The sequence below is a fragment of the Phacochoerus africanus genome, chromosome 11, assembly GCF_016906955.1.
Source record: "Phacochoerus africanus isolate WHEZ1 chromosome 11, ROS_Pafr_v1, whole genome shotgun sequence".
Taxonomy (NCBI): domain Eukaryota; kingdom Metazoa; phylum Chordata; class Mammalia; order Artiodactyla; family Suidae; genus Phacochoerus; species Phacochoerus africanus.
In genome coordinates, this window is record NC_062554.1 from 98,434,993 (window position 1) to 98,457,272 (window position 22,280).

At 36.9% G+C, this 22,280-nt stretch overlaps 1 pseudogene; it reads left to right on the plus strand.

Moving 5' to 3' along the window:
* The first annotated feature begins 2,914 nt into the window (after nucleotides 1-2,914).
* LOC125111863 (histone H3-like) lies at nucleotides 2,915-3,320 on the plus strand (annotated as a pseudogene).
* The last annotated feature ends 18,960 nt before the right edge of the window (nucleotides 3,321-22,280 follow it).

A 22,280-nucleotide genomic window follows, 5' to 3' on the forward strand; every position in this document is an offset into this window, starting at 1 on the left:
GTTGGCGGTGTTGGGCAGCTGTTCCTCAGGAGTGCATCACCCCCTGGGGGCTGGAGCAGCTATCTGGGTCACTGAGAACCTAAGAGGCTCTTCCCTAGGGCAGCCCAACTCAGAAGGATGGCCTGAGAATGTAGGCGGATCTTTTCACAGTCTGGCCAAGCTTGTTGCAGCTTTTCTGGGCTGCAGGGGCTCTTCTAGGGGGCTGGTGGTGCTGAGCAGCTCTTCCGCGGGAGTGGGGCACCCCCTAGGGGCTTGGGCGGGTAGCAGGGCCACTGGAAACCCAGGAGGCTCCTCCCCAGGGCAGCCCAACTCAGAAAGACCGTCTGAGATCTTTTCCTGGCTCGGCGAAGCTTGTTGCAGCCTTTCTGGGCTGCAGGGGGTCCTGCCTGGAGCTGGCAGTCCTATGCAGCTGATCCACTAGGGCACCCCCTGGGGGCTTGGGCGGATAGCAGGGCCACTGGAAATCCAAGAGGCTCCACCCCGGGGCAGCCCGACCCAGAAAAACTGTCTGAGATCTTTTCCCAACTTGGCCAGGCTTGTTGCAGCTTTTCTGGGCTGTAGGGGGTCCTGCCTGGAGCTGGCAGTCCTATTCAGCTGGTCCTCTATAGCTTGGCACCCCCTGGGGGCTTGGGCGGGTAGCAGGGCAGCTGGAAATCCAAGAGGCTCCTCCCCGGGGCAGCCCGACTCAGAAAAACCATCCGAGAATTTGGCAGATCTATTCACTGCCTGGCTAGGCTTGTTCTAGCTTTTCTGGGCTGCAGGCCTTTTCTCGGGGGCTGGTGGTGTTTGGTGCTACTCTGCGGAAGTGTAGCCCCTCCAAAGGGCAAGCAGGCCTGTGCAGGGACAGCCCCTGCGGTGGTAGGCTTCAGGCAATTGTTGAGGCCAGCCCTCCTGGATGGCAGGCAGCCCCAGGTTCGGGAGAGCATAGGGGGTGGCAGGGGTAGGGGGAGGGAATGCACTGGGAAGCACAGCTTTCAGCTAGCTAGCGGGCCTGTAAGCTTGCTGTGGCGTGGGTGGTATTCTATGGGGACCCACCCCTTCTTCTCTCCCCTCCCCAGCACGGGCGCAGACCAGGCTCTTCTCCCAGGTTCCCTCTGATGCGGCTTTCCACTTCCCCGCCCCTAAAGTATTGCTCCCTTCCTCTGCGACAGCTTTGTTTTCTAGTCTCCCAGGCAGTCTCTGCCCCATCAAATGGTTTCTAGACCTCCCAAGCAGTTTCCGCTCTGCCCCGCCCCCCCAGCCCGGGGCCTAACCTCTGGAGCCGAGGTCTCGGTGCCCAGCCCCCACCCAGGCGTCCCCCAGCCCTTTCCCGGGGACTAACCTCTGGAGCTGAGGACTCGGTGCCCAGCCCCCACCCAGGTGTCTCAATTTTTGGTGACTGTGCCCGTAGTTCAGATGGTCCGTTCGGTTCTTGATCGGCTTTTCCGTACTCCAACTTACTGCTACACTCTTCTCTGCATCTGGAGATTCCTCCAGTTCGTTTGATCTTTCCCCCGGTAGGTGACTTTCCAGGGTACGGGATCCCTTTCTCCTCCTCAGTTCCCTTTCGGGAGCGCCCGTCCCGCTCGGATTCACCTTCTCTCACTCTCCTCTTTTCTCCCATTCTGCCCCGTAATGTCACGAACTTCTTGCCATTACTGGAGTTTAGGTTCCTCTGCCAGCGATTGGTTGCTGTTCTGTGCGAGTCATTTATTCTGTAGATGTCGTTTTTTTGTTATGTTTGTGGGAGAGGGTGAGCGTGTCCCCCTACTCCTCCGCCATCTTGTCCTCTCCCACATAAACTTCTTTAACACTTGGCAAATACTACTCAATAAAGCTATTATTTTATGAATGAGCACATTTTAGTATGTATGCCTAGGTCAAGGGATAGAAAGGGGTATCATATAATAGAATTTATTAAACTGCAAATATACTTTTATTTATACAGCCATCAAGACAAATTAATTGGCAACCTATTCTATCAAAAGCCAGAGAATAAATATTTTAGGCTTTAAGTGCAATGTGGTCTCCATGGAAGCTATTCAACTTTTCCACTTTAGCAGGAAAGTAGCCATTGATAACACTTATATCTATTAATGATTGTTTTCAAGTAAAACTTTATTTATAAAACCAGGTACTGAGCCAGATTTGGTCCAGGGGTGTAGTTTGCTGATCTCTGATGTGGAATATCATTTTATGGTTAAGTAATATAATACGGTAATTTGTTTAGCCAACATCCAATCTTGGAATGTATAGATTTTTTTTTTTCCCCAAAAAATCTGCTTTCACAATCAACCATATCCATTCCAGAGTACTTCTTTAGGTTAAGGAGATTATTTCTTTAGGTTAACTTTTACATACATGTGAAGATTTCATTATGTACACCTTGATATCCAGAAAATCAGTACCAAATTACACTTAATATCACAGTGTTTGAGAGGATCACCTTTCTAATAATCTTACCTAACCTGGTGATATATATCTATATCTATATATTTTTTTAAAGGGGGGAGCATTTTCTTACATATTCTAATCTTCTTAAAGTACATTTATTTAGTTCCTTAAAATCCAAGGAATGAGTATTTTTCATTTTTTATTTCAAATTTAAATGCTATATATAAAAACAAAAATTTATGTTTATCTCTAAAAGAGAAAGTTTTATTATTTAAATCTCACTGTAAATTAAAAATAGGAAAAAAAGAAAAGGGAAAACTATCTGAAATACTATATTCCTATGATAACTCTAGAATATTTTCTCCAGGAAACTCTTTAATTGATGACGTTTATAAAACTCTTTAATTGATTACGTTTATAAATTCAACACCTAGGCGCCGCCGCTGCCCGAGAACGCCAGCGCCGCCTCCAGCTTGCAAAGCTCCAGCCTGCCAAGCTCCAGCCGAAAGAGAGGGGAGGTAAGTAAGAAGGTCTCCATACTATGGCTGGCACAAAGCAGACAGCCCGCAAACTGACCAGTGGTAAAGCACCACGGAAGCAACTGGCTACAAAAGCCCTGGCAAGAATGCGCCCTCTACTGGAGGGGTGAAGAAACCTCATCGTTACAGGCCTAGTACCCTAGCACTCCATGAAATTAGACATTATAATAACACTGAACTTCTGATTCGCAAGCCTCCCTTCCAGCGTCCAGTGCAGGAAATTGCTGAGCTCTTCAAAACAGATCTGTGCTTCCAGAGTGAAGCTATGCGTGCTTTACAGGAGGCAAGTGAGTCCTATCTGGTTGTCCTTTTGAAGACACCAACCTGTGTGCTATCCATGCCGAAAGTGTAACAATTATGCCAAAAGACATCCAGCTAGCATGCCGCATACATGGAAAATGTGCTTAAGAATCCACTATGATGGGAAACATTTCATTCTTAAACAACAACAACAAAAATTCTCTTCTTCCTGTTATTGGTAGTTCTGAACATTAGATTTTTTTTTTTTCTCCCATGGGGTGAGAAGGTACCTAAGTATATGATTGCAAGTGGAAAAACAGGTGACAGAAATCAGGTATTGGCAGTTTTTCCTTTTTCATTTGTGTGTGAATTTTTAATATAAATGCAGGGACATAAATCATTAATTCAAGTCAAAATATATCAGTGAACAAGTTTCGGCAGTTCAACTTTGTAACAATTATAAATAAAACCGTAAAATTTTTCTGGACAATGCCAACATTTGGATTTTTTTAAAACAAATAATTTTTTTTTTTTTTGCCTTTTCTAGGGCTGCTCCCACGGCATATGGAGGTTCCCAGGCTAGGGGTCTAATCGGAGCTGTAGCTGCTGGCCTATGCCACAGCCACAGCCACAGCAACCTGCCTGGGATACGAGCTGCGTCTGCGACCTGCACCACAGCTCATGGCAACTAGAGATCCTTAACCCACTGAGCAAGGCCAACGTCATGGTTAAAAATGTTTACAAATTCACATATATTTACAGTTTTTGGTATTTCATTCCTTTCTGCATCTCTGTAAACTTCCTAAGGGGAGGATAGTGGGGTATTTTTACTTCTCTTCTCCCATTACTGCCATTTTGCACAACCCCAGCACACAGCACTGATGTAGAACACTGTATGAACAGTATTTCCCAAGTCATATTACCCCAGGCGTGGATACTTATCCTTTGAAGTATCAGGTTATTTAGTAAAGGATATCTTCTCTCCCTCTAAGTCTTAATTTTCACCCCCTCTCCTAGATTAAGCCAAAAGTAAAGTATATATTTAAATGCCCTAGAACCAAAATAAATTTTTGTAACAAGGGCTTGGTTTAACTCTCTGGTGTCTCTTTATTTTGATATTTAGGTTAAGTAAAGATTATAATCTAGCCAGCTATTCGATGATTTTATGATTTAAATGAGATGATACAAAATGTTTCAAATATCTTTTGACTCTTGCCTTCTCTCTTCTTCATCTTTTTACTTCTCCCCTGTAATTATTAATTTTTGCTTGGAGTTTAGTAGCATTAGGTTCTTATCTATTATCATTAGTTTTTTCCATTGCAACCAGTTTTCCCTTGTAATTAGTTTGTTCACTTACATTTCAAGAATCTTTATTTAGAACAGTAAACTCACATCTACTTTATTACTAAAGATGATTAGATGTTTTTGAAAAATATTAAATTACCAAAATATTACAACAATTTCCATGAAACCAGTATCAAAATATATTGTCTTAGGAGTTCCCGTCATGGCTCAGCTGAAACAAACCTAACGAGGGACCATGAGGTTGCAGGTTGGATCCCTGGCCTTGCTCAGTGGCTTAAGGATCTGGCATTGCTGTGAGCTTTGGTGTAGGTTGCAGATGCGGCTCGGATCTGGCCTTGCTGCGGCTGTGGCGTAGGCTGGTGGCTACAGCTCCAATTGGACCCCTAGCCTGGGAACCTCCATGTGCTGCAGGTGAGGCCCTAAAAAGACAAAAAGACCAAAAAAAAAAAAATACATTGTCTTAAAGAAGAAGTATAATATCAATTTCTTTTTTTTAAGAAATATATAACATAGGCAAATTTGGAATCCCTAATATATGGTATTAAAATAGGGACACTCAAAGCTTAGTCCCCCTCCTGCACTTTCATTATAGCTACTATAATTAATCTGATACATATCCAGACCAATTTTTTTTTTACTTTATATAAGTGCATCCATAAATATTTGGCATTGTGTTTTGTATCACATACTATGTAACGTTCTTTAATCTGTTTTCTTCGTTTTTCATTCAACATTATTATTTGAGCTCTAGTCATGCTGTTAAATATAAATCATTTATTTATTTTAATTGCTTTAAATTGTTTTACCACACAAATATACTATAAATTACATATGTATTATCTTATTGATGGCATTTGGAATGTTTCCCATTTTTCACTACTACATGCAGCAAGCCTACAATAAGAAGTCTTCACATGAACATATGCCAGAATTTCTTTTGGACATAAACCAAGGACTGAGATTGCTGGGTCATGGACTATGTGAATTTGTAGCATCTATAGGTAACACCAAACTGATGCCCACAGTACCACCATGTACAGTGTAGGACCACCCTGTTTTTACATCCTTACCTCCTTTGGAAAATCTAATAAATGTTGTGTTTTGTTAAACATTTTTCATGTTACTTATCTTTCAGATTTTCTCTTCTATAAATTGTTTATTCATCATCTACAGTAATCTGGGATTCCTAAATTATTTCCTAGTTATATATTACTGTGTACTGGATTATGTTAAATGGATCTGGAATCTGTATATGGTGTCTTATGCTGTGTGGACTGCTAGAACAAAATGCCACAGACTGGGTAGCTCGCAAATGACAGAAATTTATTTCTTACAGTTCTGGAGGCTGGGAATTTCAACATTGAGTTGCCAACATAATCACTTCCTATTGAGGACTGTCTTTTTGGTTCATAGCCAGTGCCTTCTCACTGTCTCTTCACATAGTAGAAGGGGATGGGGGGGACTAGAGAGGGTCTTTTATAAGAACATTAATCTCATTCATGAGGGATCAACCCTCACAACTCAAGCATCTTCCAAAGGGTCCACCTCCTAATGTCATCACATTGGACATTAGGATTTCAACATATGAATTTGTGGGGAATGGGGAGCACAAACATTCAGACTATTGCACATGTTTTTGCAGTATCAGTTGGAAAATGTTGACTTACTGATTTATACTCACCCTTTCTACTAAATTGTTACCAATCACATTAGAAAAGACTTTACTTTTTGAGAAGTTCTTGAGCACAAGATAACAGACACATGTCTTCCAAAATTCTAACTTTCCAGCTGAAAGCTTACATGTTATTGGCAACAACGGCAGTTGTTTTCATTGAAAAGGCAGGTATACTTTGTTTGGTTTTGAATTTTGCCAAAATGAATGTCAAATATTCAAGTAAACCTATCAGTTATTCTTTTTTTTTCAAGTGAAAATTTCATTCAATGGAAAAAAAAAATGGCTGGTTTGGATGGCAACTAAATTACAAAAGTGCTTTTCCTCAAAACAAATACTGTACTTCATTATGTGGGAGAAAGTCTCAATGTGTACTTCTTATTCTGTCACACAGAATATTTAAAAAACTTATACTCCAGCACTGAGATTTAGTAATTTTATATTATTGCTTTACTGAGTATTTTCTTAAGTTAAAATGTTCTTTTTTTATGGGGAATGCATGGCACTTAGGCATTCACAACCACCCCAAAATTTGAGCTTGTTGCCACTGTAGTTTAACCTACCACAGCTTGAATATCACCACTATAGTTATCAATACAGAGGAAAAAGGTAAATAACATGCCAGCATTGTTATGAAAACAGTTTTAACCTAATGAATCTCCTGACTGTATCTATGGAACATCAGAGGTCCATGGAGAAGTCTATGAGAATTACTGTATTACATAGACCAACTCTTTCACTAATACTCCTTAACACCAAGGTACTGGTTTTCCAAGGAACATATTTTGAGAAAATTGCTAAGTAAGGTCCCACAGAAAAATTTCTAGTTTTAAACTGAATTTCCTGATCTTTTAATCATTTTCCTTCTTAAAAAAATAAAGTGTTAATAACCCGAATCCCTGTTTCTAAGGGCTATTTGCTTAAAGTTTCTATTTACATCTCCTTAGTACTGTGGGAGATTTAGCAACATAAACTAATCCCCTACTCAAAGATTTTTTAAATTTAGGAATCTTACCAATTTGACCTTTTGACATGTGTCTTCCTTATATATTTTAGGGAGGATGGTGTTCCTTTGTTTCCCAAAATTTGCAAAAGGAAGATCAAAAGATGTAATGACACTTGCCCCATTAGGAGGCCAAAGGCAACTGTGTCATGATACTGTTTATAACTAATTTTTACCTTGATCTAGCAAGCTCTGCTTTATAAAAGACTGCTTTTAAAAAGGACGGGAGTCATTCTATTCACTCCATTTGCTGGAGAGGGAGCTCAGAAATTCTCTGCATAATTTTAGCCATAAATGGTGGGCATTCACTTTCCACATCCATTTCCCAACACAGAAAACCAAAGACAGCTCAGGCCCTTGACTCTCTAAACAACAAACATTTTCAACCATGAGGCAAGTGGCTGAAAGTTAACATCCAATTAATGTTTGGATGTTGTAAAACAGCAGGAATAAAGGTCAAGAAAAGAACTTTTTAATAGGTCTTGAATTTTTATATCCTAAAATTAAATCTCATTGTAATTAAACATATCAGATTATAGTATCTTCTAAGATTGGTAGAGTAATATAGTAAATAAATAATGGAACTTTTCAAAATTGGGAAAGAACCTGAACAAAGATGTTAACTAGATAGATAGAGAGAGAGAGAGATAGACAGATATAGAAATATTACTGGAAATGCTTTCAAGGTGAAATCTTGAATATAAAATTACATCTGGCTAATAAATCAAGGTATTTCATATTTAATAGTTATTTCTAGTTAAATTTTTGATAACGTATTTTATTTTTGTTCTAGAATAAACAAGCATCACTCTTTAGAAATAAACACTGCGTGGAGTTCCCGTCATGGTGCAGTGGTTAATGAATCCGACTAGAAACCATGAGGTTGCGGGTTCGATCCCTGCCCTTGCTCAGTGGGTTAACGATCTGGCATTACTGTGAGCTGTGGTGTAGGTCGCAGACGCAGCTCAGATCCCCCACATTGCTGTGGTTCTGGCGTAGGCTGGTAGCTACAGCTCCAATTAGAACCCTAGCCTGGGAACCTCCATATGCCACAGGAGTGGCCCAAGAAATGGCAAAAAGACCAAAAAAAAAAAGAAGAAGAAAGAAAGAAATAAACACTGCCAAGTATTCTCTTTTTTCCCATCATTTCTATAAAGTTGGTTCTTACATTTTGAGGAAAATGTAATTTGTGTAGTGGGAAGAATTATAGGGGAAAAAAAAAGCAGAAGTATTTTATTCTTGTTTTTACCTAGGGCTCAGGTCATCAACTCTAGGTAATGTATCTGAATTGTATATGTCCACTTCATAACAATTTGGGGTAAAATAACTATAAGCAAATTAATGGTTGGTGTCTTCACTAGGAATTGCTTGGCAGAACACATGGCTCATTTCTAAGTGCTTACTGCTACTATGAAATCCGCCTTAGCTATAAAAAGGTTCCCATTTAAACAATATTAAGAGCAGTCTTAAGTCTCTATGCTGGAATCACCACCACCTTTCCTTCTAAAAGATGACCTCCAAGGAGTGGTGTTAAGATAAATACAATGCCTGTGTTTATAAACTAAATGTGTGCATGTGTTCAAATCAGGTCTAGCAGTGATCTTCTGCAGTTTCAAAAGCAATGTTTTTCAAATGTAAAGGAAAGGAATCTGGGAACCTATTAGTGGGTCATAAAATTAATTTAGTGGATCCTAACTACATCCTTTAACTATTTGAAAAATGCTGTTGTAAAGGATAATTTTAGCAATATTTTTAGTTACATATAAACAAGGAACTGCATTCAATATCCCAGAACTCATAATTACAGAACCTTTTCATTTCTGTCTCTCTTTATACACAGAGTTCTAGGAAAGGAGGCAGGTCCACTGTACAATGTCATCCTTCTGTGTGGGACATGAAAGGGACCTCTAACGTTGTTTCCTAAATTTGGTGTAGCTTCAAACCCACAAGACAAGATAATGAAAGTCAAAAAATAAATCAAATGAAGAAAGTAAAAACAAAGACTGGAGACTAGTAAACTGGGTTTAAGAAGGGAAAAATTTCTAAGAGCAACTGAGGAAGCTGATCTTGGCATAGCAGTGTTTGATGTTAGAAGTGTCTTTGGCCCCTCTACTCTTGTGTACATTCATATTTTCTGCCTTGGCACAGTGCTATTCACATTGATGAATAATGCTGACACAATTCTTGTTGATGAGGAGCTACTTCTAGTTCAGAGGATATAGACATTAAAAAACTAAAAAAGAAAAAAAAATAATTAAGAGGATAGTGTGAAGAATGAGTATTATATTGGCACTCTCATTTGGCCTTTGTAAAGTAATATTTAAACCAACAATTTCAATTAAATGAAGTCAACCATGAAAAGGAAAAAAAAACACCTGGGAAAAGGAAGATGATTCCAGGTAGAGAAGAGTATATGGGCAAAGGCTCTGAGGTCATAAAACTACTGAGGTATAAGGACTGAAATGAGACTTTCATGGCTGGCTGGAACTTGGAGGAAGGAATGAGAATGCCTTGAGGATGACGGTGGTCAAGTCATGAATTCAATACTAATTTGTAAGTTTAGTGCCGAGAACTATTCTAAGTGTGAGACTATATCAAAAGACAAAGTTCCTAGGTTCTTTTGATGGAGATGAATATAAAATAAATTTTAAAAATGAAGTGAATTGTAACTTGAAGGAGAAATAATTTCATTTAGGGATATAAAGCAGGTTCTAAAGGTAGAAGGTGATATAGTTTTGCTTCAGAAAAGTTGTCAGGGGCGGGCCACTATAAGGAGGTTATGTTTATTTTTACTGAAGAATATTTGACTCACAATATTATATTAGTTTCAGGTGTACAGTATCATGAGTGAGTATTTTTACAATTTATTCTCCATTAAAAATTATTACAAGGCATGGGAGTTCTTGTCGTGGCTCAGAGGTAATGAACCTGATTAGTATCCCTGAGGATACGGGTTTGATCCCTGGCCTCACTCGGTGGATTAAGGATCCAGCGCTGCCTTGAGCTGTGGCATAGGCCACAGATGCGGCTTGGATCCTATGTTGCTGTGGCTGTGGTATAGGCTAGCACCTACAGCTCTGATTCGACCCTTAGCCTGGGAATTTCCATATGCCACTGGTGTGGTCCTAAAAAGACAAAAAAATTATTACGAGGCAATAGCTATAATTTCCCATGTTGTGTAATATATCCATGTTGCTTATTTATTTTATACATAACAGTTTTGTATCTTTTAATCCCTCTTTTCTCTCTCAACTGTTGACCATTAGTTTGTTTTCTATATGTGTGAATCTGCTTCTGTTTTGCTATGTACATGCACCTGTATTATTTTTAATATTGCATATATAAGTGATATGGTAAGTATTTGTTGTTCTCTGACTTATTTCACTAAGAATAACATTCTCTAGGTCTATCTATATTGCTTCAAATGGCAGAATATTAGTCTTATGTTTAAGTAATATTCCTTTGTACATATATGCATCTTCTTTATCCATTCATCCAGTGATGGATACTTGAGTTGCTTCCTTATCTTGGCTATTATAAATAGTGCTATTATAAACATTGGGATGCATGTATTTTTTTGAATGTGTTTTCATTTGTCCTGGATATATACCCAGGAGTAGAACTGTTGGTGTTTCTATTTTTAGTTTTTAGAGGAACCATAAGGAAATTACGTTTAAAGAGAAACACAAATTAAGAGCCTTATTCATGAGAATATCTATGAAACGAGATTTGACAACATAGAGTACAGCAAGTACAAAGAAATAAGGTTAAGTATAGCCCCGCTGAGAAGTAACAAGAAGACTACTGTGTCTAGAATCTAAAAAATAGCCAGACCCAAATAAAGGATGGCCCCTTGGCAAGGCATTTTTATTTTCACTGTGTCTGGATGCCCTTGGGTGGTTATAAGCAGAATAGTGAAATAATCTGATTTGTATTTTAAGAAGGATCACTCAAGTTGTATGGTTGAAGATGACTGAAAGGGTCGAGTCAACAAATTATGGCAGCTTAACCACAGCGATAGGATGGTGATTAAAAAGAGTGGTCATACTGGGTATATATTTTAGAAGCATAGGGGACAAGATTTTTTGATACATGGATATTAAGTGAGAGATGAAGTAGGGGATATCACCTGAGTTTTAGGCTTGAGTAAGTGAAAGAAAGAAAAAAAGTGTCATTTAGAGTGGAAAAATTTAGGGAGGCTCAGTTTTAGGATATTGTGGATAGAAAAAACAGGAGTTATGGCTAAGATGCCAAGAGGAGATACTGACTAGTAACTGGGAAATGATTCAGAAGTTCAGAGCAGAGGAGAGTCCCAGAGATATAAATTTAAAATATACAAAGTATTGAATTCACTGGATGAGGAGAAAAGCCCTGAGGGATGCTGGGAAGAATGAGGAGGCTCCACAAAGAAGTTTGAGAAGGAGCAGCCAGCCAATATGGTCACAAGAAAATCAGGACAGCATTAAGCAAATGAAGAAAGGCTTTGGGGAAGAAAGAAATGATTATTTAAGAAGCCATATAAAGTAAGAATTGAAAGTCATTCATTAGATTTGACAATGTATAAGTCATTATTAATAGAAAAAAATTCAATTTTTATTGTTTTTTTGAGTCACAAGTTTTACTAGCAATAGCCTCTTAGGGAAAAAGTGAAAACAAAGGGTATTCAAATGCTTGCTGACTTGTAAGTAAAGCCAATCCATTTAACTATGAATGAAGCTAGAGAAAAAAGTCAGTGTACAGATTGTAAGTTATATATTTTAACTTCCAAAAAAAAATCCCTGCAATATAGATGAGCAAAATATTTTATAGGACATATTTTAACAAAAGTAGTTTCTTATAAAAAACTTTAACAGTTTCAAAGTTTATATGCAGTCTTTAGAAACATTAAAATAACCCTTTCAGCATTACATGAGCGCTCTCTCCCTTCCTTGGCAAATATACGTTAAAAAGTCAAATCTATGAAGACACACACAAAAAACATAAATTTAACTTTAAATTTATGGGAAAAAATTAGGCAAGTTATAGTTTACTTATTTATCCTTATCTATATAAACTTAACAGTACATAAGCTAAATAATGGCTTTGTCTTCTCTGAGTATCTGGGTCAAGATACTTCTAGTTCTCTTCAAGGTTCCTCAGTAAAATGTTAACTGAAGTCATTGTCTGTAGCTTCAATTATAATATCCAGTCACAGATAATTTAATATCACAGAACTTATACAGATCTTTTTCCACAAAAGGGAAATTTCCTAAGAGATGTTTTGGTGCAGCAAAAGCCTAACTGGAGCAAGAGCAAAAGAAATGGAAGAAGAGGAGATTGAATCAATGATTTTAGACATCTTTTGAAGAGTTTTGCTTTCATGAAGACCAAAGGGAATGTGGAATCAAGAGAGTTTTTTTGCTGTGGTTGTTTGGTTTTGCTTCTTAAGTTGGAAATATGACAACATGCTACTGGATATAATCTTGTAGATACAGGACACGTAGAGTGGCTAAGTGTAACAAAGTCCTTGAGTAGGTGAGATAGGATGGGTTCTACTGGACAAGAGGTAGGTTTACATTTGCACAGTTTATCTTTGGTTAAACAAGACTTTATACAGGATAAGGAGTTTGAATTTGAAGCACCAAAAAATCAGATAAAATATTGAGAACTGATGAGAAAGTGGGACCTTAATTTTATAAAATTAAGTCATATAATGCAGGTTTTTGGTCATTACAAGTTCCAGAAGTTAACAGCCGTGGGGGTAGTTGAACGATAGAGCAGAAGAAAATGCCATTGAAATGGAAAAGTAAAGAAAATTAAAGATTAGATACTGTATGGGCCAGCCACATGGATATTACCAAGAATGATGTTATCTAAGCAATGAGAGCACATTTATAAGACAGAAGCTTATTAATGAATGAAATAACAATGAGCATTGATAGATGACGTAAATAGTAAGGTTGAGAGGTTAGAGAATGAGTTAATACATAAACCTCAATCTGATGGCAATATTTCAAGATGAGGAAATGGAATGTTACAAAGAACTCTTGGCTCTGAGGTCACTGTGCTTACAAAGTCTAGAGCACAGTGGTGAAAAACAGTTGTAGCTTTGGTGTGAAGACTGAAGCACCTGGGTTCTGTAGTCAGAGATCTGGAATAGAAAGAGCATGTTCTCATAAATGGAACAGAGTCTGTAATACCTTTCAAAGCTCTGTTTTAACAGGTAATACACACAGCAGAATCAAATTTTGTAAGAGACTGGTTAAAATACCTATTGTGCAAAACTGTGAAATTCTTTGTGGTACTAGTCAAACTACCTGTTGTTGTGTAAAGCTGTGGACTTCTTTATGGTGAATGAAAATCTCAAGAGAGAGACACTTCCTTCAGGTTAATAAAGGACAAATTTAGTTATTAATTGATCTAAATAAATCAGTATATTTCTACTGTGATTTTTTATTGCTTGTGAAAACTATGTATAGCTATGTACATATCTATTACGTACAATATTTGAAAAGATCAATAATCTTGGTGACTAAATGTCTTTGTCAGACAGAATTTTAATGTGCGCTAAGCAAAATGGGCAAACATTCACTTCATTACCCATCCTGCCATTTACTGACAAGCCATTCATTATTACTTTTATTTTGATCAATTTATCTTGAGGAAATACTTGAACTGACACTTTTGACTTTTTTTTCCCTCAAGGTTTAGGGATTACTTACTTCAATTTAGGTGATTTGCTACTAAGAATATTCGTCACTTGTATTTTATTATCATGTTGTCTTGAAACATCTTAGGGAAAGTACGTTATATATCTGCTATAAACTGTTCTCATTTCCAGAGAATAACATTTTGGGCCTTATTTTGACATATATATCCCCCCACATTTAATTTTAAAATGTTTTAAGTATTTTATAAGTAATATGTTGAACATAACTTCATTATTTACCAAGAGTAATATAATTAAATTTAAAATATGACTTCCTTCTCCCATTGGAGGAATAATGTTATTAATCTTGCTGGTTTCTAACGACAGATTTTAAAATTGATTTAACCATCAAGCATGGACAACTGTGAAACAGACGTAATTTTGCAGCCTCCAAGGGGACCTTTATTTGAGAATCAAAATTTTGCCCAGCATTACCTCATTGGTAACAAGATTACAATGGAATCAACTAAGAGACAGAGTTATGATAGCCATTAGAGTATTTTCCTTCTTTCTTTTTTTAAAATTTATTTATTTATTTATTTATTTTGCTTTTTAGGGCTGCACCCACAGCATATGGAAGTTTCCAGGCTAGGAGTCAAGTCAGAGTTGTAGCTTCCAGCCTAAACCACAGGCACAGCAACATGGGATCCGAGCTGTGTCTGCAACCTACGCCACAGCTCACAGCAACACTGGATCCTCAACCCACAGAATGAGGGCCAGGGATTGAACCCGCATGCTTATGGATACTGGTCAGCTTTGTTACCGCTCTGCCACAATGGGAACTCCCTAGAGAACTTTATTTCTTTAGAAGGCAGATTTTGCCACTGCAAACATATATGCATTGGTTTTCTTATGTTTTCTATTTGTGTGATTCCTAGCTGTATTATTGCTTGAATTCATCTGTCTGATTTTTGTTTATATCAGGGACATTTTGTATTTTTCAACAAATCATCTGTCACTCACTCGGAAAAGATGTAATAAATCCCTTCTCCTACCCTCTGTATTTATAATAAATCCTCAGGCCTTGAGTATTTAAAGATTAAGAACTTTAGAAAGGGTAGATCAGGGTACAGGGACTCAGGAAAGCTAGTGCTTGGCCATCCATTTTTCTGAGCTTATTTTCTGACATGTTACCTTTAACAATTTAGAAGAGCAGAGCCAAGGCTCTGGCCCATGACTCAGAACCCCGACGAGGCTTCAACTCCTCTCTTGTCAGACACAATTTGTCACCTAATTTCCTGCTGTTCCAGTCTTTAGCATTGAGTTTGATTTTATCCAGTTTTTCTCTCTGGTTCACCCATTTGGATGTAATCTATTGCCCTAACTGTTGAGATCCTCAAATTCTTCCAGTTCTCTTATGTTTGTCTTCCTTGGCAATAACTCAATTGGAACAACACAGGGCTCACTCTTGGCCCATGTGTTTGGCAAACATAGTTTCCTGCTCTCTATAGATCACTTTTCTGAAATATGATCTGGCTTGAGTTGCAGACTTTATGTTTACAATTATCTGAAGAATTTGCCCTCAGTAAGGTACACTACTGGCAAACGCACGTGGCAGTCCAGCAACCTTTTAGAGTTGGGTATATTCCTCTGCAGTTGACACCTTTTATTTCTGGGCCAAATTTATCAGGATGTGACCTGATTCTACCATCTAATAAAGAACAACTTTAAGCTATTTTTTTTTGGGGGGGGGACTTAATTCAGAATTATTATGCTGACTGATAGAAAAAATAGAATCTCCTTTTTAAACCTTTAATCCATGAGCACCACACCAGTTTATAATAATTTCTCTACCTCTCTTTTCTTCTTCATATTTACCCTTTCAGCTCTGAAGTCCATGCCATTTCAATGAAATTGCCTTCTATAAAGATTTAATAATGGCTTCTCAGAAAATATAATAGATGGTATGGAGTTCTTAAAGTACTGGATTTCTCAGAGATACTTATAAACATTAGCCATTCTCTTTGCTGTGGTCTGAATGTTTGTGTCCCCTTCCCAAATTAATATGTTTAAATATTGATGTCCAATTTGATGATTTTAGGAAGTACGGCCTTTGGGAATTGGACCTCACAGTGCTCTTATAAAAGAGACCCCATAAACTCCCTAGTCCCTTATTTACTTAAATAAGTTTGCTTGTTTAAAATGGTTATCTTCTAATCAGATTGTCAGTTCAGTAAAGGAGGGTTCTGTGTCTCATTTCTTCACTCATATTTCTAGTTTCTAGCTCATTTATAGAAACTTTGAATAATTAACAATATATGTATTATAAATAAAGGAACTGAGATAACTTCCCAAATAATTAAGATTTATTTGAAAGACTCCAAAAGTCTTCACTTCTTACTGAGAAATACAGAAAAGCCAGTCTTTAAATTATATTATCTTACAAGACTACATACAGTTTTCTATTGTTACCATTTCCTGTTTTTGAATTATTATCCTAGAATTCTTTCCTTTCTTGTTCCCAGATCAGTCTCCTTACCTTTCTTAAATACACCAGGCATTGTCTTTATGGTGGCCTTATCTGTTGCTGTTCCCTCTGACTGGAATGCCATTCCCAGAGATATCCAAATAAATTTATCCTCTAATAACTTAAGATCTCTCCTTAAATCTCAGCTTCTTAATGAGGTAATTCCTGGCCCACTATTAGAATTGCAACTTGTTCACAGCAAAACTCCACACAAATATATGCAATTTCCCTGATTTATTTTCATCTCTAGTAATTATAAACCTCTAATTACTATATTTTACTTGTGTATCTTTTTTATTTTGTATACCCTCCTATTTCCTTTAAAATGTAAGCTCCATGAGGGAAGTGGATCTTGTTTCTTTCTATTCACTGCTATCTAGAACATGCTTGCCCTTGTTGAATAAATGAATAAAAAATGATTAATAATAAATTAGCAATAAGTATTCTAGTAAAACAAGTAACAAAAGTAAATCTTTGAATAAATAATAAGTATAGGTTTAGCTTTATATAGATATGTCTTTAATACTTTTAATAATGTTCACTTATAAATTCAATTTGTACCTCCTATTTGACTACTTCAGGAAACATCATGACAGGCTATGTGCTACTTTCTGCTATGTATTGTTTTATTTTCACTAGAAAATTTTTATGTCTATTTTCTATTATCCATAGGTCACCCTGAGATGAAAGAAATAATTTTATTCATGTGGTTTACTTAATTAACATCATGTTAGAATACGTTCTTATTGAGTATCACTATCTGAGATTGATTCCATGGTATTGTTGCCTTTATTTTTGAAAATCTCGCTTACCAATACATAATTTCTTATAATTAAAAGACATTTTATTAAAATTGTTTTACACAGAAAAAAAAATAAATAATTTATGCAGGTACTGCATCAAGAGTTTCCATTTATCTGAATGTCATCAAATTATATCAAGTAAAACTGGCCATTCATGAATTTGGCTAATTTTTTTTCTTTTTATGGCTGCCCCTGCCACACACGGAAGTTCCCAGGCTAGGGGTCAAATCAGAGCTATAACTGCAGGCCTACACCACAGCTTGCCACAATGTCAGATCCTTAACCCACTGAGAGAGGCCAGGGATCAAATCCATACCCTCACTAAGACAATGTCAGGTCCTTTCTGCTGAACACAATGGGAACTCCAAATGTGGCTATTTTTAATATAATTTTAAATGATTATAATGTATCAGTGTTACTAGCAGAATAGAGGCTGACAGCTTTCTTTTTTTTACATTATGAATACATGGAGTTCATTTTTGGTCTGGGACCTGCTATATATCCAGAGACCATCACAGTGGGGAAAAAGGAGCCCAGTATATATCACTAGTATAAATCTTACTCTTTACTCTTTTCCACAAAAGGCAAATACAAAGAGCAATGGGGTTTCCAGGTCTTTTTGAAACACAATTTAGTTGAGTAATAATTTGTTTGAATTTATGTTTACAGCAAATGACACAAAGAATTGGCAGCAAAGGACATATATAACCCCCCTAGTATATATTCCTTGAGGAATAATAAGCAATATGTAGTGTTTCAAAGATTATGAATGCTCCAAAGCATGTGATTAGGTTTAACATGTTATTTAACATGCATTTTCAGTTTGTGGCTTTGGATTTTTTTGACCACTACGGCCAGTGCCACTCTTTTGCCACATCTGCTTAGCTGATGCTGCCATCAACATTCCACTAGAGTCAGTGTAACTGCAAGATGGACTTTTCCGGGTGAAGCACAACAGGTGGGTTCCACTTGACTGATACCATACATCCATCAAGAGATGCATGATTAATGACTGGACTCCCAGATGGCTTTAAATATATGTTTTAAATAAATCTTTCTCTTACCTTTGGTCCTAGAACTTCACAAGCATGTAGCTGTTTAATTAACATGCATCTAAAGAGTCATAAATCTCCACAGGTCCATATGAAGTATACTACTTAAGTCTGATATAGCCTATCTCCTTGCTTAACATTGAAATGTAACATATAAAAATCCACCACACTTGCCAAAACCATGTAGTTACTTACATGTCCACAAATGTTAACATCTATTATGCAAGAAGTAACTTTGTAAGATTTGTCTACTTAGAAGACTATATTCAGAAATTCATATTTTTCTGATCTATTTTGATCCTTATACTGGAGAAAATGATGAAATTCAAATTGTAGCACTGTACTTTTCCTCTAAGTGTGATCCATGGGCCAACTGCAAAAATTATCCATAATACATCATAAAATTTCAGATTTCTGGAACCCACGCAATATTTACTCCACACCTAGAGTTAGAAAAGAAAAACAAACAAAATCTAAAGTCAGCAGAAGGAAGGAAATCATAAGATCAGAGAGGAAATCAATAAAATAGAGATTCAAAAAACAATAGGAAAAAATCAATAAAACCAAGAGCTGGTTCTTTGAAAAGGTAAACAAAATTGACAAACCTATGGCCAGACGCACCAAGAAGAGGAGAGAAAAAACCCAAATATAAAAATAAGAAATGAAAAAGGAGAAGTGACAATGGATACTACAGAAATATAAAAAACCATAAGAGAATACTATGAACAATTGTATGCCAACAAATTTTAAAACCTAGAATAAATGGACGACTTTCTAGAGACTTACAGCCAGCCATAACTGAATCAAGAAGAAATAGATCAATTGAACAAACTGATCACTAGAAATGAAATTGAATATATAATAAAAACACTCCCTACAAATAAAGGTCCAGGACCAGATGGCTTCACAGGCAAATTCTACCAAACATGCAAAGAGGAACTTATACCCATCCTCCTTAAACTTTTCCAAAAGGTTGAAGAAGGAAGACTCCCAAAGACATTCTATGATGCCACTATTACCCTAATTCCAAAACCAGACGAAGATACGATAAAAAGAAACCTATAGGACAATATCTTTGATGAATTCAAATGCAAAAATTTTCAACAAAATTTAGCCAAATGAATCCAACAACATATAAAAACCATCATACACCATTACCAAGTGGGATTCATCCCAGGTGCACCAGGATGGTTCAACATAGGCAAATCAATCAACATCCCACACCACATTAAAAAAATAAAAGTCAAAAACCATATGATCATCTAAATAAGGCAGAAAAAGAATCTGACAAAGTCCAACAACCATTCATATCAAAACTCTTACCAAAGTGGGTATAGAGGGAATATACCTTAACATAATCAAAGCCATTTAGGACAAACCCACAGCAAATATAATACTCCATGGAGAAAAGCTGAAAGCGTTCCCACTAAAATCTGAAACAAGACAAGGATGCCCACTGTCACCACTGTTATTCAATATAGAATTGGAAGTCCTAGCCACAGCAATCAGATAAACAAAAGAAATAAAAGGCATCCATATAGGAAGAGAAGAGGTAAAACTGTCACTGTATGCAGATGACATGATACTATATATAGAAAACCCTAAGGACTCAACCCAAAAACTACTGGAAATGATCAACAGCTTTGGCTGGACTCTAAAGCCAGACTGTTGGGAGAGGGAAGAAAAAGGAGAAAGGAGATCAAGAGTGGAGTGGGCATAGCAAAGGTCTGAGTGAACAAAGTTACAATTCTGGATAAAACAGGTGAAACATGAATTTTGTTGCCCAGCCCTCCCTTCTTTAAAGATACTTAATTTTTTGTATTCCTGTGAACACATTTTTTCCCACTTTGAATGCCACAGAAAGCAGTAATTTCTATAGCCTCAAAGCCAATGTTTTAACTGTTGACATCTGTCGCTGCAAGTTGAGGTGCTCACAAAATTGCACTTAGACACAAGAATAAATAAAGGCACTCACACTTTCCACTCACAAAGATTAAAAGCAATTTGACAGTATTTATACTTCTTTATTTAACCTGAGAGTTTCAGGAATTTTCCAGTTACAAGTTTTAAAGCCTTAAAATGGTAAGCATGCTCAGCCAAACATGATTCAATTATGTGGCTTTTAGTCTTCCTTGATTTATGCAACACATACCATTTTTTTATTCAGAAAATATTAGTTTTCCTTTCTTTAATAATAAATCAATAAGTAATGATCAAATTTACAGAAAAATTTTAAAATGAGCCTATTCTCTGATGAGTTTCCAATGGGTAGAAGATATTCAATTTTTATTATCAACTAGAAAATTAAAAGCTCTAAAATCTATTATTTTTAAAACATTATAAAATGTTTTAAATATATAACATTTAAATGTATTATATTGAGAGAATCCTAGTCCTAAACGTCTGCTTCTATACCATTAACCACTTAGGAGAATCGTTAGTTATTTTGCTATAATAACATGGACTTTCAAACATGAAATATATATAGATATATATCAGTAACAAATATCTCACAGTCACACTAAAAAGGAATTTTCAGTTAAAAAGCCTTTAATTTTTGATGGTATCAATTTCACAGATCATATATGTAGATATAAAAGAAACAAATATATGTATATAGATATATACACGTTTGTTCAAATATAGAATTTATGTATATATATAAAACTTTACATTTTTTTATTAAAATAGAGTTGACTTGCAATGTTTCTTTAATTTCTGTTGTACAGCGAGGTGACCCAGTCACACACATTTCCCTGTGCTGTACAGCAGGACCCCATGCCCATCCATTCCAAATATAACAGTTGGGGGACTTCCATTGTGGCTCAACAGAAACGACTCTGACTGGCATCCCTGAGGACTCTGTTTTGCTCCCTGGCCTCACTCAGTGGGTTAAGAATCCAGCATTGCTGTGAGCTATGGTGTAGGTCACAGACACAGCTCGGATCCCTCATTGTTGTGGCTGCGGTGTAGGCCAGAAGCTACTGCTCCAATTTGACCCCTAGCCTGGGAACTTCCATATGCCACAGGTGCAGCCCTAAAAAGTCAACCACCTGAAAAAAAAAAAAAAACTAAATATAGCAGTTTGCATCTACCAAACCCAAACTCCCCATTCAACCTACTACCCCCCCCTCCCCGACCTGCTACAGCAACCACAAGTCTGTTCTCCATGTCCCTGGTCTTTTTCTGTTTTGTAGATAGGATCATCTTTGCCATATTTTAGGTTCTGCACATAAGTGATATCATATTTGTCTTTCTCTTTCTAACTTACTTCACTTAATAGGAGAAACTCTAGTTCCACCCATGTTGCAGCAAATGGCATTCGTTTGTCCATGTTATGGCTGAGTAGTATTCCATTGTGTATATGCGCCATGTCTTTGTAATCCATTCATCCATCGATGGACATTTAGGTTGTTTCCCTGTCTTGGCTATTGTGAATAGTGCTGCAATGAACATAGGGGTGCGCGTATCTTTTTCGATGAAAGTTTTGTCTGGATATATGCCTAGAAGTGGGATTGCTGGACCATATGGTAGTTTTATATTTAGTTTTCTGAGGAGTCTCCATACTGTTCTCCACAGTGGTTGTACCAACTTACATTCCAATCAACAGTATAGGAGGGTACCCTTTTCTCCAGTCCCTCTTCAGCATTTGTTATTTGATGACTTGTTAATGATGACCATTCTGACTCGTGTGAGGTGGTACCTCTATTGCAGTTTTGATTAACACTTCTCTAATAATTAGTGATGTTGATCATTTTTTTCATGTGCCCATTGGCCATCTATATATCTTTTTTGGAGAAATGTCTATTTAGGTCTTCTGCCATTTTTGAACTGGGTTGTTTGTTTTTCAGCTGTTGAGTTGTATGAGTTGTTTAAAGATTTCAGAGATTAGTCTCTTTTTTTATGTGGAGTCAGCTATGGTTTCTCCCTTTTAATTTCTAATTTTATTGATTTGAGCCCTCTCTTTTTTTTTTTGATGAGTCTGGCTAATAGTTTATCAATTGCTGATCTTTTCAAAGAATCAACTTTTAGTTTCATTGATATTCTCTTTTCCTTTTTTGTCTCTATTTCATTTCTTTCTGCTCTGATCTTTATGATTTTTTTTCTTCTACTAATTTTGGGCTTTTTCTGTTCTTCT